The 15,994-nt window shown below is 37.8% G+C and overlaps 1 long non-coding RNA gene across 1 annotated transcript in view; it reads right to left on the reverse strand.

The window, feature by feature from the left end:
• LOC137102583 (uncharacterized) overlaps positions 1-15,994 on the reverse strand; it is a 29,428-nt gene that overhangs the window by 4,619 nt on the left and 8,815 nt on the right. The gene's annotated exons all lie outside the window — the stretch shown is intronic.

The following is a 15,994-nucleotide window of genomic DNA, read 5'->3' on the forward strand; positions in this document are numbered from 1 at the left end:
TGCGGAACAACTAGTAGTTCTGTAATTGCCTACTTTTGGGATATCCTATTAACTCCAAAAAAGTCCTTCAAATTATTCAAAATGCTCGAGCAAGAATGCTGACTGGTATTGGCAAGATTTCTCATATTTGTCCTTCACTACTTTCTCTACACTGGCTTCTGATAAAATCTAAAGTAGAACTACTTCAGTACTTTTAAGACTTGGCTTAAACCCTTCCTTTCTGATAATTATTTAGAGCTGGCCTTGTTGCTCTGAACTTGCACTTAGTGATGCTGCTATAGACTTAGACTGCTGCTCTTCACGTTCCACTCACCCCAACCGGTCAAGGCAGATGGACGCCCACCCTGAGCCTGGTTCTGCTGGAGGTTTCTTCCATTAAAGGGAGTTTTTCCTCTCCACTGTTGCCTAGGGCTTCCTCAAGGAGGATTTGTTCTGTTTCCTGTACATACAGTATCTGTATAGTCTTCACTTAATTATGTGAAGTGTCTTGAAATAACCATGTTGTCAATTGGTTCCATATAAATAAAGCTGAATTTATTTAAAAATTTGAATTAAGGGGCTTTACTCTGCTTTCCTGCAAAAGAAGATCCCTGTCACTGTATATTGCTGAGATGCACACACACACACACACACACACAAACTTAAACACATTCACTTGACCAACACATTCCCACTAAAGTAGTACTTTCCAAGCACATAACTATAGTGAGGAGAGAAGAAATGACAGCGTATAGAAAATAAATTGGACAAACCCTTAAATTGCGTTATTGAGTTATGGAGTTATGCTGTGTAGCATCAGTTGTATTACCGATTAAGGAATTGATGACTGTGGAAACATTGCTGCCAAAGAAATCACAAAGATAAGATGTCGAAAGTGCAAAGAGTCAGTAATAATACTTAAAATACACATACAAGGTTAATCAGTGTTAAAATCACCACCATTATCATCATCATTACCTTGTTTTTATTTTGTCACATTTAATATCATTACCTCAAATAATGATATGAAACGGGCTGTTCTCAACAGTGCAGCCAGTGCTTATCACACTGTATAATTTATCTTGCTAGAGTCAGGTCATTAAAGCAAAAAATAATGCTTTCCTTGGAGCAGTACACTTGCATTTATTAAAAAAAAAAAAGTGATTGAAATCATACAAAGCAGGGCAACATAATGACCTTTTGCTTCTTCTCACGTTACACTGTTTATGGTAAAAGCTATTAAGGTTGAATTATAGAATTAGAATAGGCTCAAGCATTAAACAAAGTCATGTAGTAAAATTTTGGTTTGGAGTTAGAACAATACTGTAGCACCGTCACTGACGCACTCACAACTATAATGATTGAAAGCTGTGTGTTTTCGTTTGTCTATGCACATGTGCATACAGCTGCAGGTTCCTGTTTACAGCACCCAAGGAGGTACTGAAAAGCTGTGATGGATCTACTCCAGATGGTGAGGCAGCAGAAAGTGTGAACAAGCCTGAGAAAATGTCAGTTTGCTTTTTCTAACTATAGTTACCTGGATCTGTGTGTGCGTGCGTTGCTGTTCAGGGATTTGCCATCACACGTTTTGGTTTAGGATGTTAATCCATGTCAAACATGTAAAACTCATATTTCTGCTGTTTTACATGGATTTTAAATGGCAAAATACTGCAATACATGAACACGTTAATATTTGGTTCACATTTCAGAACACATTTAATAGAACTGAAGTGATTTTTAGCATATCATGACATATATAATTGTAGTCTAAAACCCTAACTTGCCCTTTACTCCATCAATAAAATAACAGCAATCTGTAATGGGCATTTATTTAGGCCTGATACCCTCTGAAGCCTTCATTTGGAGCTAAATTTAAATCAGCAAGGTGCTAATTTGTGTGAGTTTTTGTTTGTGCATCGCTTTCTCACGGCTTTCTATGTGTCTCACTGTATTAATGTGTGTTTGTGGCTGTGTGTGTTGGGCGTAGAACTGTTGGGTGCTCACATCCCTTTAAAAGCGTTACTGCTTTCCTCTCATCTCCTCCCAGCCTCCTGCCAGCATGCCTGTTCTTACCTGGGCTGTAATGATAGTCATTATCACATTGCAATAGCAAACACACCTGCCAGCTTGCTGCTGTTGCCCAAAACACACCTGTATGTGGTTAAGTATAGGTTTGCCCCAACACAGGATAACAGAAAGTTATAACTGGCCTAAAGAAATACTTAGTATGCAGCTTTATAGCATCATATATCATCACATCTATAACACTGTATGACATTGGTAATATGGGTTATCACTTCCTGAAGGCTCTTTGAAATAGTTTCTGCCTCTTTGTAGGAGAAAATGCTTTTACAAGTGGAAATGTTTTATTGGCTATATTCTCTGTGTTGAAGGGCTTTTGTGTAATTAATCACAGAAACCATGTTAGTCACAACAGCTTGGCTCCAAACAGCAACCAGGGCAAATGTTTCAAGCAGTTATGCATTATTCGTGCTGCTGGTCAGAAAAACACAAGCAGACTGTGCTAAGTCTGCAGACTCTGGGTTTGTTGGATCCACTTTCACAGCAATGTTCCCCGCCAGAGAAAACCCAAACAAACTTATCCGAAGCTCCACTGTTTGACGTGGCTGATCATTTTTCATTAAAGCTGCTGTAGTGATACTATGACATTTCCAATTGGCATGTTAATAACACAGATATACAGATAGCAGGGACATTCAATATTGTTTTGCCTATTACCGATTGAAACTTGTACAGTATGTGCTTGACAAACAAGTCCTTAGAGTCTAAAATTTAAACCCAGACATGCAGGTTTACATGTTCATGTAATGTTTAAGGGCATTTTGGATGGATGCTGTGGAGAATTTGACACTTGTGAATAGTTTTACTTTTTTCATTCCTTATATCGAGCTACGTAAATTACTCATGTATCCGTAAATCGCCAAATGAGTAGAAACAGATCTAGTAAAAAATGTGTCAGGACCAACAAAGGATGCCAGGAAACTAAGATGACATCATTTGATAGTGCTATCCAATACGACCCACTGACCATCGACCTCAATGACCGATTAGCATTTTATTAACTGCCACCCATGTGATTAGGGTTTTGGTCTGGGAACAAAGTCTTCTTCGTAAAAGTAAAGGAAAGATCATGGTTATAGTCAAAAGAAATTCATTTTGAATGATGTTTTCTGGCATCAGTCACACTGTTTTGTACACTCAACCATTTTGCAACTCGTTTTTCTGTTGGTTGGTCACTCAGTCCTCAGCTTTATTTTAGACAGCAGTGTCTCAACAACTATTGGACGAACTGCCAGAAAATGTTGAGATGACATTCATGTTCCCCAGAGGAATAAATGGTAACTCAAGGTTGTAATTTTTAGTTTTAGTGAAATGTCCCAACTAGTATTACAGTGAAATTTGATGAGTGATGAGTTGCTTTTTCATCTAGCAATCTTATCCATCCATTATCTTAACCGTGTTAACCACTCCATCACTGTGCTTCCCATCACTTTTATCAGGGCTAAATTTTTGTCTTATTCTTCGATTTATTATCTGCAATTACCTGCAAAGCCCATTAGCTTCCGTTGTAATTTGTACTTAGTGCTGGATGTTAGCATACTAATACGCTAAACCAAGATTTAAAAAATTCTTAATTAGACCAGTGCTGTTTGTCAGGTGACAGCTTTCCACTGTGCAGGTGATGAAGAGATTTTGTTGGTGCATTAGCGGAGGGGAACATAAAGTGGAGAAAGAAAAGCCAGAAAGGATGAACACGAGTCAGCAGAAAACAAACACATATGAAAATATGAAATATGCTGAATACCTGAGCACCGTGTTTACAAATAGAGTTCTTTTTAAAACTTAACTTAGGAACATTATCATGGACTTAAGATAATCGCTTAGTTTGCTGTGCAAACATGCCCGAGAGGATGCACGTGTACCAGGAGCAACATGAGCACACACGGCTCACAATCACACACAGACATGGTCATGAACGCTGCTGCTTTCCATGTACCGTATGCTAGTGTTTACCAAAGACCAGGAAATTTTTTCTCTTACAGGAAACTGTAACTTTTTCTAACCTAATAAAACATCTGATGTGCTTTTTTGGCCACGAGATTACTGGTATACATTCCTGATGAAAAAAATGCTTCTTGCTGCCATTGGAAGTTTCAGAAATGATTGACATTATGTTTCTGCAGAGTAATGCATCTTCCAGAATGCGCCTAAAGGTAACAGATGTGCAGTCTCGCAAACACTTGAACACATTTGCATCCACTGACATAGTGAGCTGACAAAACCTAAGTTAAAGTTACAGTAAGTAACCTTTTTTTTCATTAGACGCAAGGCAGAGATATTCACATTCAAATATATTTCATCGAGGCTCACCTGTCTAACCAATCAAAGAATTTTTACAGTTTCTTGCGTAATTTGTATGTTTTGTAATTTATTATAGTCGATTTATCAATGACTAATAGCTGCAGGGCTGTGCAGAGCATGGCTAAGACCCTTATTTTCATACCTAGAATTTGAAATCAGTACCTTTTTTACCCCCCTTTCATTTTCAGGTTGACATCATTCAAAAACAATTTCTGTAACAAGTCTATATTCAAGTTTCTTAGGCTGTTAATTTGTTTCAGAAGTTTAGAGTGCCAATATCAACAATCCCTGATTGACCCATCAGCCAAACCAGTGATTCCAATCCAACCATTACCAGTTCGAACAAAATGTACGTCTTTTTCCAATTGTCTCATCAGATGTTTGCCTGCATTCAGTTTTGCTCCTGGCAAAGTTTGGAAAACAGATGTAGGTGGTTGTTTGCAGAGCTTTTGCAAACGCAAAATCTTTAAAAAAAAGAGCAACTAATTGTATAGCAATGTGTATTTTAATCCAGTCAAGTAACTCTGCGATGGCAGCATCGGTCAGATGACTTCCTTTTAGCCTTGGCCTGAAAACTGAGGTCACCAACGTGTTTGCATTTCAACCAAAAGAAAACAAAACAAACAAAAATAGGAACAATTACACAAACTGTAAGGTTTAATCTATCTTTTTTTTCTCTCATTTAGTCCAACGTTTTCCCCTTTTTACGATTTTTTCCCCCCACTTTCCTCCTATATTTTAGTCATTTGGTGTTTCCATTTTTCGCTTGCTTTCTGCTCGCTGTCATTTAATGGGTGGTTATGGCTAATCAAGGGCAGTTTGGGGATCTACAGAGAAGTTATTTTTTGCTTTGTTTTGTTTGGGGTTAGTTTTTCTTTCTTTTTTTTATATTTAAACATGTGGCATGAATGGCTCACAGAGAAAGAGCTGTATGTGTTTACTGCGCTCATCAAGTGTTCCCTTCTGAAAATTGGCTTGCTTGGTGTGCAGAGAGGAAACTATGTTTGGTGGTTCATTCTTGTTGGAAGGTAAATGTCAAAAAACAACTGGCCTGAAGCTGAAACTGATGTGCAAATTCAAAATGATTTGTTTGTTGTGGGGGTATTTAGTTTTTGCTTACACAACGCATATGAAAATTTTCAAAACACCCCACTGCAAGCTTTGAACAACTTACTCCAGTGTTTCTCTCCTTGCATTTGCTTCCTCAGTCAGTTCTCCTCCAAACAACAGAAATGTTGTTTTAGAATTCTTTAGAAGTTGAACCCTTTTGCTGTCTAGGAGGCTGGGAAACATCTCATCATCTCAGCTTCTCCATCCATGTACAGTACCCAACCTCTGCCAGTCCCACACACTGAATGAACAACTGTCCTACTTTTATGATAGCCATAAAGTTTTTAATTGTCTTTAAAAGTCTAAAAATATTGATGACGTGAGTCTTTAAAGTTTAGGGTGACATTTTGTGTATGTGATAATCGGCTACATATAAATTGTCATAAAAGTTCATCTATTGAAAGTTCAAAGAGTTTATCAGTAATTCTGAATTCAAATTGAGGGAGTACTGGCTTTTATTAAGAGTGAGATAATTTAGTGCACATCTTTTCACCAAAGCCTTTTCAAAACACAAGTTGTCATTTATTTTTTCCTTCTCTCTCTAGTTGACAAGCTTCTCTCTGTTTCCCACAAGCTGATAGACACTTTAAAATCTAGTGGTCCAATTCCAGCAAAGGTTGAAGTCTTGAAGCTGAACTCACTGATCTGCTTGTGTATCTAACAACAGATTTATGGCTTTTCAGTGTGGGCTTTCGAATGACCCCAGCAAGGGCTCTGAGGTCATAGGACAGTGGTGAGGGTAAAAGAAACTGAGGCAGGCTACTGATAGGAGGGTGTGAAGAAAAAACTCAAGTGTCAGCAAAAACTGTAGAGCTGAACAAACATTTTGTTCATGTCTGGAGCTCTCTCTCTCATGTGCAGATTGATGATGTGGACTGATTATTTATTATGTCAAAGTTGGGAAATTCACAGTGATGGTCACGAGGATCTGGACTGGAATATTATGGGAAAGCAATCCTGATGTGCAGGGACACATTCATATACACACATTTCGAAGTACTCTCCCAGCTCATGCTAGAACTATGTTTACTTATGAGGCCCAGAGACTTTTACATCCTCTGAAACCTGTTCCATCTATCCGCTCCATGACCCCACTTTCAGCTTGCCCTCTGCCCCTTCAACCCCTCCTTTACTCTTGCCCACCTCCCCAACACACGCACGCACACACACAATAAACTTATTTACAAAAAATTCATCATTGCAATTGTACAGGCCTAGTGACTGAGTTCATTTAAATCACAATCACATTTGAACCTAATGAAGGATACCTGCCCCATTTACCCCCTAATAAATAATTCGTAGATCCACCCATGGAAGTGATAAAATACATTAGAAGAAATCTGCCGAGTGATATACAGACTAGTTTTGAATAATTATTATTAATTTCACACAAATGTAATGATTTTCTTAAAGTTAGAGATGTCCTTCATGGCTTTTTACAAAAAAACAAAAGCAGCCATATAGCTGTCAAACAAGTTTTTTACGTGGTAACATTTTGTACTGTGACTGGTTTTACTAATTGTACTTCTCTTCACAAACCCTAACTTCCAGTAAGGAAGGAAAATGAATAACAGTGGCCCGGGGGGGTTGAACAACTTTGTTTATGTCTGAATCACATTTCAAATGTGCAAAAAGCACAGTACTCTGTTCTTCTGCCACTATTGCTTTGTGTAAATGATTTTATTTCTAACCTGCAAATTATACTGTATATGTGGGCCGGCTATAGCTAACTTGGTAAGGCAGTTGTCCACGGAGGTCAGTGGTTCAATCCCCAGTCCTGGCTATATGTCAAAGTGTCTCTGGGCAAGACACTGAAGCCCTTACGGTAAGTAAGTAAAATCACAAAATGTAAAAAAGAGAAAATATTACAGACAATAAAACTTCAAATATAAATTAAAATATAACTACAAAGATGCAACCATAAGAGCCCAGTCAGCTAAAAGCTTGTCTGGAGAAGACTGTCTTCAGTTGCTTTTTAAAAAAATCAGCAGAGTCAGCCACACGCAGAGTCAGGGGCAGTGTGTTCCACAGACTGAAAAAAGATCCCCGCCGAGTTTTAAAATGGGTTTTAGGGACCACGAGCAGATTTTGACCTGATGACCTCAATGCTCTCTAGGAGCCATAAGGGGTCAACAAGTCAGAAATGTACTCAGAAGCGTTGCCATGAAGGGCTCTATAAATGAGCACCAAAATTTTAAAATCAATTCTAAATTTGATTGGTAACCTGTGAAGAGAATATAAATCCGGTGCGATGTGGGATCTTCTACTGGTTCCAGGTAAAAGTGTCGCTGCTGAGTTCTGAAAAATCTGAAGACGATTTATCCCCAGCCATCCCCAGCTGGTCCAAGCTCGGTAGAAATTGGGGAGGGTTGCGTCAGGAAGGGCATCCGGCGTAAAAACTGCAGCCAAATCAACATGCGGACAACGATCCACTGTGGCGACCCTGAACTCACGGGATAAGCCGAAAGGACAAAAAATAAATAAAAAATTATACTGTATATCATGTTTTATTGTACATCACATTACCACTGGATGCCAACAGCTGTGCAAACAAAAAGAGAGGAGTATTCCACTGGCCTTTCAGAGTTTAGTGTCAATAAGAAGTGCTTCTTAAAGAAATAGCACTTAAAGCTACAATGTGCAACCTCAATCCAGTCTGCTCAGCCCTCCCTCTCCCTGGTCCACTGTGCTTATCTACTGTCAGCTATTCTCCAAGGTGTTGTGCACAGTATTAGTTATCATCAAATCACCTTAAATAAGAATGTTGTAAATGTTAAAAATCAAGCAGAAATTGCTAAAATGTAATGATTGCTTAGAAGGGTGAGCCTCACTTACAAACTCCTAAAAGTGAATCTCTCGCTGCTTCCAGTGTTTAATGACTCAGACTTCACAAAAAGCTTTGACTGTTGAGATCACTTTTAAAACATTATACTACAAACAAATGATACCAATTACTTATTGTAGTTTTAATGGCAATCTAGTAAAATCTCTGTCAAAAAGGGCTTTAGATAAAAGGAAGGAGGTTGTGGGGAAACTCCTATATCATCAGATGATTAAAGCTGAAACACAGCTTTATATGGCTAAGGATGCATCAAAAAACAGAAATAAGCATGTCTTCTTATATTCTTTGCAATAATTTATACTTAATTCTGAAAAAATAAATAAATGTGAAACAAAAGTTAATAATGGTTATTAATCAGCCTCGTTTGCACCACAAACTCTTTCTCTGGGCCACAAGCTGCAGTCTAATCACTTTCATATTAGTCCCAAAAAATAAAAAGAGGCACTAATCAGATTACAGCAGAGAAAGAGCCAAATTCCTGACCTTCTCTGACCATAACCCATGTTTGTCTGCAGTCACTTGTGTAAGGGGCATCTGTTTCATATTGATGTGGTCATAGAAAGTGTAATGTAAAGAAAAATGAGAACTGAGAGAAATATTTAAACTCTGGAACAAATGTCCTGGACCCCAGTTGTAGCAGGTCATTCTGTGCAAGTATGTTTGCGTGCATGTCTGCATGGGTGGCTGTGTGTGTGCATGCTCTGTAAAAACCAATGTCGTCTGCTCCTCTCAGCCATCTGAGCGCAGCTGGTGAGCAGACATCTGAGGAGAGTGAGAGAGAGAAAGGGGGACAAAGTAATTTAGAAGGACAGAGAAATAGAGAGAGGGTGATGGTGAGGACAAAGGTAATTCTGGGTGAGACAGACTGAACTTATAGAGGGAAACAATATGGTGCAGATATCTGAAAATGGATGCAGCTGTGTTTGAGAGTTTGGTTTCCTTTCTAGCTTTAGATGAAAGCTTCCTTGTAGACATGATTATTATTTTAAGTCTTATCACATAAAGAATTATATATTTTGTTGGGATTTTGTTCGGTTATTGTCAGCCCTCAGGGATTAGCAACAAGCAGATACTTAGTTTTGGATGTGTTGTGCAGTTGCATTTATCACAGATTTCATTACTTGTTTATTATTGAACTCATGTGTACATGAAAGCACAGTTGTATTAAAGAAACACAATGCCTGAAATTATGTATTTGTGTTAGTTTTTTTTCCACTGTTCTGTTTCTCTCCACCTAGCAGTTTTGTTTATCTATGTCTATATGTCATTTCAAAAAGAGGATAGAAGTCAGTTGTGAAGTCAGTAGTGGCTGTGGCCCTACTACTCAACAATAATTCCCAGACATGCTAAGATGCAACAGCAAGAAGTTCTTTTAAGGTCAAGGACCGAAAGCACAGATACACAGATAATACACACCAGTGAAAAGCTGCAGGCTGTAGTGGGTTTGTTAAGTATGTGTGTCTTTTTGTGGTTACTGCCATGGAAAACTTTAAGCAGAGATTCAGTCCAAAATTGGGAAAAAGGAAAAATAACAGAAAGGGAATTCAAAAAGATGGAAAGAGAAGGAAATTGAGCTCCTGTTGTAAGTTAACTGATTACTGACCAACAGCAAAAGGGACAGAAGAAGACGTTATCAGAGAGGGATGATATATACAAGCAGTTTTTACCTCCCAGAGATGATACCACCATTCATAAAAACAGATCAAAAGGCAGAGACATTTTTTTTAAGTGCACCATCTGAAACATAAAGGCTCTGTTATCGCTAAACCATGTTCCTTTCGCAAAGACTTGACAACACTGCAAATAATAAATCCTGTGTTGTGATGAAAATTATAGTTTAGAATACTATGTATGGATGAATCCAGCTGTGTACTTTTTGTTTATGTAACATCACAAACAAAACAGAAGCCCAGTAAAAGTTAAAAAACAAAGATTAATTTACAGTGACAGTAGTAAGCATTCAGACCCCTGTAAACAATGATTTGTGTTGTACAGATAAAAAGGAGATAAAAGTATTAGTATTCTCAGTCATACATTTCCATATTCATTTTTCATTTTCTTTTCCTATGTGTTCTGCACTGACAAAATTATAAATAACACATAGCTGGTGTGAAAGGCCATAAAAATATAGCAACCTTCCTTTAGCACATGGTCACAATTTGCGTTGTCATCTGTCAGTACAACAGACATATTTTACTGTCTCAGTGAACCTTTGTTCCTTGCTTTGACGAAAATCCTGGAAAACAGTTCTTATTATCTGTGAGATAAATTGAGGATGGAAGACAAAACACCATAACAGAATTGCTTTAATTGCTTGTTTCACATTTTTGTTGCTGGAGCCAAAATCATTTTAGTCCTGGTTACTCTTATTAGTGTAAGCAAAACTGACACATCCAAAGGCAGAATGGTTGCCTTAGGTAGGCCATACACTATGAACCACCACAGATTGTGAGTTCGGGCTACGTTGGTGAGCCATTTCACCACAACATAAAATATCTACATAGAATACCAGATCTTCTGATGTTCTAAGCTGTTTAATTTGTTTAGTGCACTTCATCTGGTTCTTATTTAGACATGAGTGATTGATGTGGCTCAGCACATGTCCTAGTGTTACTGGAAGAGTCTGGACCTGTATCCCTGTGTGAATTTTTAATCAAAGATGCAGACATACTATGGAATATGAGGCATTAGGATGTGAGGTTCACACTTAAAGTGGTTATCCAACCAATTGATGTTAAAAGGATGCTGATTGTAATGTTCTATCTTTTAATCTGCACGTCATGCTAAGTAGAAAACTTTCCACATATTCTTCACTAAATAGTTGTAACAAACCCCAAACTGCTTCCTGTCTAAACAGTTCACTGACTGATTAAACAAAGAACAGAGCAATCTCTAGTAAGGATCTTTTAATGGGTTTTGAAAATGCATATTTGATGATTAAACAAGTGAAAAACTGCCACAGGTTCAAGATTGTTGGTTTAAAAATCACAGTCCTCAGACATATTTGCTTAGTGCAATAGTTCTACATACCTCGATAGTCTGCTAAATTATCAGAAAGAATAAAGGAATTTCAGGGATAGCAGATGCCTGCAATGCATTCAGTCATATGTTAGCAAAGGCTCTATGTGTGCATGTGTGTGTATTTGGGGGGGGGGGGGGGGGTTGTTTTGCTGCTGTGATTTGTAAATTTTAAACACTGTTTAACCCTAGCGGGAGTAAAGTCCTGTTTCATGTTATTACATCCAGTACCTTTACCAACCTTATAAACCCTTTTGTAACTCGAAAAGAAGCTTTGTGAACTTTTATAAGTTGCCTTAAGCTGATGTCATTTGAGTCAATGTCTGTCAAGTGTAAACCTGAAAATAATAAAAATGTAGAGTTGTGAAGAATTGACGTTACCATATCTCTGTATCCAGATCATATTTGCAAAGTATGCCCGAGTATTGCAGCTGCTGGGTCAGTTGGATGTGCTATTATGTTCTAAGGTTGAATAATTACAAGTGTAACTGCATTGTTTCAGTAGAGATGGATGCCTTCTTTCATTGAGTCAGCAACAACAGGAAAAAATCGTGGGAATGAAGGAAATTTTGTGATGACTCAGCTAAATGCAGCTCCTCAACCTATCAAATCCCATGTGGCTGTGAGGGCGGATTGCGAGCAAACACGGAAACACTGGTCGCAATTAACCACATCAGACCACGGATGATTCATCTCAGAGGAGACTTCAAGGGGTGTCTGGGTGGCGTGCATGTTTGTCTGTGCACTTCGGTATGTGGGCATGAGGTTTTGTGTCCTCCTCTGTAACAACTGTGTCCTTGGTGTTTTGAATCGAGACCTTAAGGACATTTTGTGTCGCCAGTGAGGTCATCTGAGTCTTGGTATTTGTAAAATTTCACGGCAGGGAGGAAATATCCCCATCTACAAACTATCTCCCTTTTACATGTATTAACATTGTAAATATTGTAATATGCTATGGCATTTTACACAATCACAATTTAGAACAAAAAACATGGAATTAAAACACATTTTAAAATGCAGCATATTATTCAGACTGTCAATCTGTTAAAATTTGGTTTTACTTTTTTCCTACATTCACAAGCAAAAATGTCTGTTTCACAACAGGACCAACAGCTGTGTCTTCCTGAGGTCCAATGCCTAATCAATATTCCATCAGGAGAGGTATTGGCTAGTGCATTGACAACAGGAGTGAGTGTGTGCAACAGAAATGTTTTAAGTCTCAAAAAGTTTGAACAGAAATTTAGACAGACAACAGTTTATTTATGCGTCAAAGTTGTAGGAGCAAATGTTCTAACGGTGTGTGACACATTTAAATGAAATAGTACATTCTGGTTTCGGAAACTCTTTGATGAACATTTGAACTGCATTACTATTTTTGCTTTTCAATTATAAACTTCTTGGGACATGATTGTCTATGTCTTATTTTGAAAACATCTCAGCAGGCAAATCCAAGGGTAAACTATGTTTCTCCAAGGAAACATAGTTTACATTTACTGCTTTTTGAACAAATCTCTTATCTGAGTTAAGAATTGTTTAGGGCACATTTATATCTTCAGCTGCTAAGCATTAATAGTCCTGCAACATATGAAAACATTTTGAAGACGTACTTCAGTTTTTCAGAGCAAAACATGGTACAATTATTTTCATAGTTTTACATCATCTCTGTCCCTAATTAGTGTGGTAACAAAAATGGCCACATGGCTTTGTGGTAAAGGACCAGTATCACATTTTGGAAAGTACTTACTTTCTTGCAGAGAATTAGAACAAATGATTGATTCTCATACCTGTCCACAGATATGAAGCTATGGCCATTTAGCTTATTTTAGCTTAACCAGCATATACAGTAAACTGCAAATAGAAGGAAAAGATTCCCGGTTCCTGTAAATTTTATATTAACTCACTGTGCTTGTTTTCAATTTAATCTCTACAAAAGAAGGTATATTACATAGTAAAGCATACTTCCACAAATCCCTATCCAAATGTTGCTCAGTAGACGTGAATCTCCTAAGTAGACATAGTTCTTTTTAACATCTTTTTTGCAAAATAGAATCCACTAAACTCATTTCCCCCTAAAAATGCTAACCATGTTTGTTCCCAACCACAATCACACTAACCATAACAGAGGATCTGGTTAACTGGTCAGGAAATTGTCAGTTATATATGGTCTATTCGAGATGAGCAATTAGCTGCATTTAGTCTGTCATTAAATATTACTAGACAGATTTACAGTATGTAGGTGAGGGTTATGGTAAAGTAGGGTCAGACACCAGTGACAGGATAGAAAATATGCAGCAAACATCTGTATACACAACAAACACACATGAACAATCATACATACATACACTCTTCTGTCTTCTGTCTGTCCCACTTTGACTTTTATGAGCAGTGATAGACTAAATTTTAATTTTTTGTGGAAATTCCAATAGCCCTTAAGACACCTGGGAACTATAAAAAAAAAAACAACTATAAAGCCTGACTAGAAAATAAACAAGTTAAGTCATTTTTATCAATTCAAAGACAAAACCCTAATGATGTCTGATTAAATACAAATCTTTAAAATGACATCACAGACCACAGACAGCAAAGACTTTCTTTAAACTTGTATGTAAAACCAGCAATATAAGCAGTCTGTGTTGGTCAATTACAACTGAAAAGCATGATTACATAACAGGCTGGGTCTTTTTTAAGAAAACCCAGATAGATTTGCACATCTGAACAGGAAACAGAGGGACCAAAGAAAGATTATATACTAACCCTGCTTCCATACTATAATCCTTCATTGAGCTTTTGTATTTTTGGCTCTCAACTTGAATTTGTTGAATAAGAATCTAGGTTAAGAATATGCAGTAACAATATATGAACATTTTGTGCATAGTCATAATGTGCATAAGAAATCTTGCAAGCCACGTGCAAATGCAGGCTGAGGTACGTTGCAGTGGATAAGTTAAATACTGAAAGGACTGTAATGTCAAATTATTCAAGGAAAGCTGGGGGATTTTTGTTCTGCTCATTTCAACAATCCAGAACTAATCTCTATTTTGGGAAAATTGTCTAATGCAGGCTTTAAAACTTGGATCTTTTACCAGTGACTTCTGTAGCTGTAGCCAGAGCAGTAAATATACACACATCTAGCTCAGATAACTTGATACATTTTCCATTATATATTTCACCATTCTATAACTCACCTTCCACGAATTCTTCTTTCAGCCCTTGATGTTTCTCAAGATTCTTGTGTTCGTTCTTCCAGAAGAAACACTTGTTGCTATCATTCGGGATTGCTAAATCTATCACTACAACCTTGTGCTTCTGTTTGTCCAATACTACTATGTCCGGTTGTTTGGCCAATAACAGTTTTTCAGTCAGTATCTGAAAGTCGCACAGGGTCTTAACTTGGTATTTTTTAACCACCTACGAAGGTGTATCCCATGTCTGCTAGCATCTTACACTCTGCTGTTATGTGCTAGAGTGTCTCAGGGGTATGTTTGATTGATCTTTGGTTGACCCCTTCCCCTCATGATCTTGTACTTAGAGCCTGTTCCTGTGCTAGCAGGATTAGTGCCTTTGTGCTGTCTTTCAGTCCAGCTTTGTCCAGACACTGGTAGGATTTTTCTATATCAAGCACTTTCATCTGCTGGTGGTACATAACATGCAGGGGTTTGTCCTTCCATGAGCCTTCCTGTTCTTCCTCCTCTTCCTCTTGTAGTCAATCCATTCATTGCACAGGTTGGTACAGTATGTCTGGTGTGACTGATTTAGTATCTACAAGTAGCTGTTGCTTGGCTCCTCCATTGTTGCTTCCAATTCCTTCCTGGGTCTTGCTCGTGTATTGATTCATGTGCCTACTCATCTTAGCCACTATGATGCCTGACAGGAGCTCCCATGATGTGGGTTATTGGGCAGTAGTTGGATAGAACTGCTCCCTTCTGGGGGTCCTTCAGGATCAGGGTTGGCCAGCCTTCAGTTAACCATTCAGGGTGCGTTCCATTCATTAATAGCTGGTTTTACCAGGTGGTCATGAAGTTAGTTTCTTTAATCATATGTTGTGGATCATGTTAGGGTGTGGTGCTGTCAAGCTCTTCATACTTGAGACCCTGACTTGGATGTCTGCCAGTGTGAGTTACTGGACCTTGTCCATGAAGGTTTCTCTGGTCTGCCACTGGGCATTGATGATATGTGATGCTTCCTATTCCCATATGCTTTTCCAGTATTGCTAAGTCTCCAGCCTTGGTGGTTCTGCTCTCATGTTTTTTGCGCTAACCATTACCCATATTATCACCCTTACACTTAATTTTTTTTCAGCTATTACAAAAGTTCCTTAATCATCAGAAGTAAGAAAGCTGATCATGGAGTGTATGTAAAGTTATGATCAAATAATAACAAAAGTGCAAAGGTTTGCTTTGCTCTAAATAAATTGATTTAAGTTTACCCTATGTAATTTCCAATAAAACAACATTTGAACTAACTAAATGTGCATTATATATTATGTTAATATAAAAACATCTTTGTTTCTCTCTCTCTCTGTAGCAGTGCACACATATTTACTTCTACACCTTTTTTAACAAGGCTCACCTTTCTAACCAATTAGAGACTAGTCAATTATTTCTGCCTAATAGTAATTTTTGGAGGATTCTCATTTTCTGTAATTTTGTAACAAAGAATAGC

This window comes from Channa argus, chromosome 17, assembly GCF_033026475.1.
Source record: "Channa argus isolate prfri chromosome 17, Channa argus male v1.0, whole genome shotgun sequence".
In the NCBI taxonomy this organism is placed as follows: Eukaryota; Metazoa; Chordata; class Actinopteri; order Anabantiformes; family Channidae; genus Channa; species Channa argus.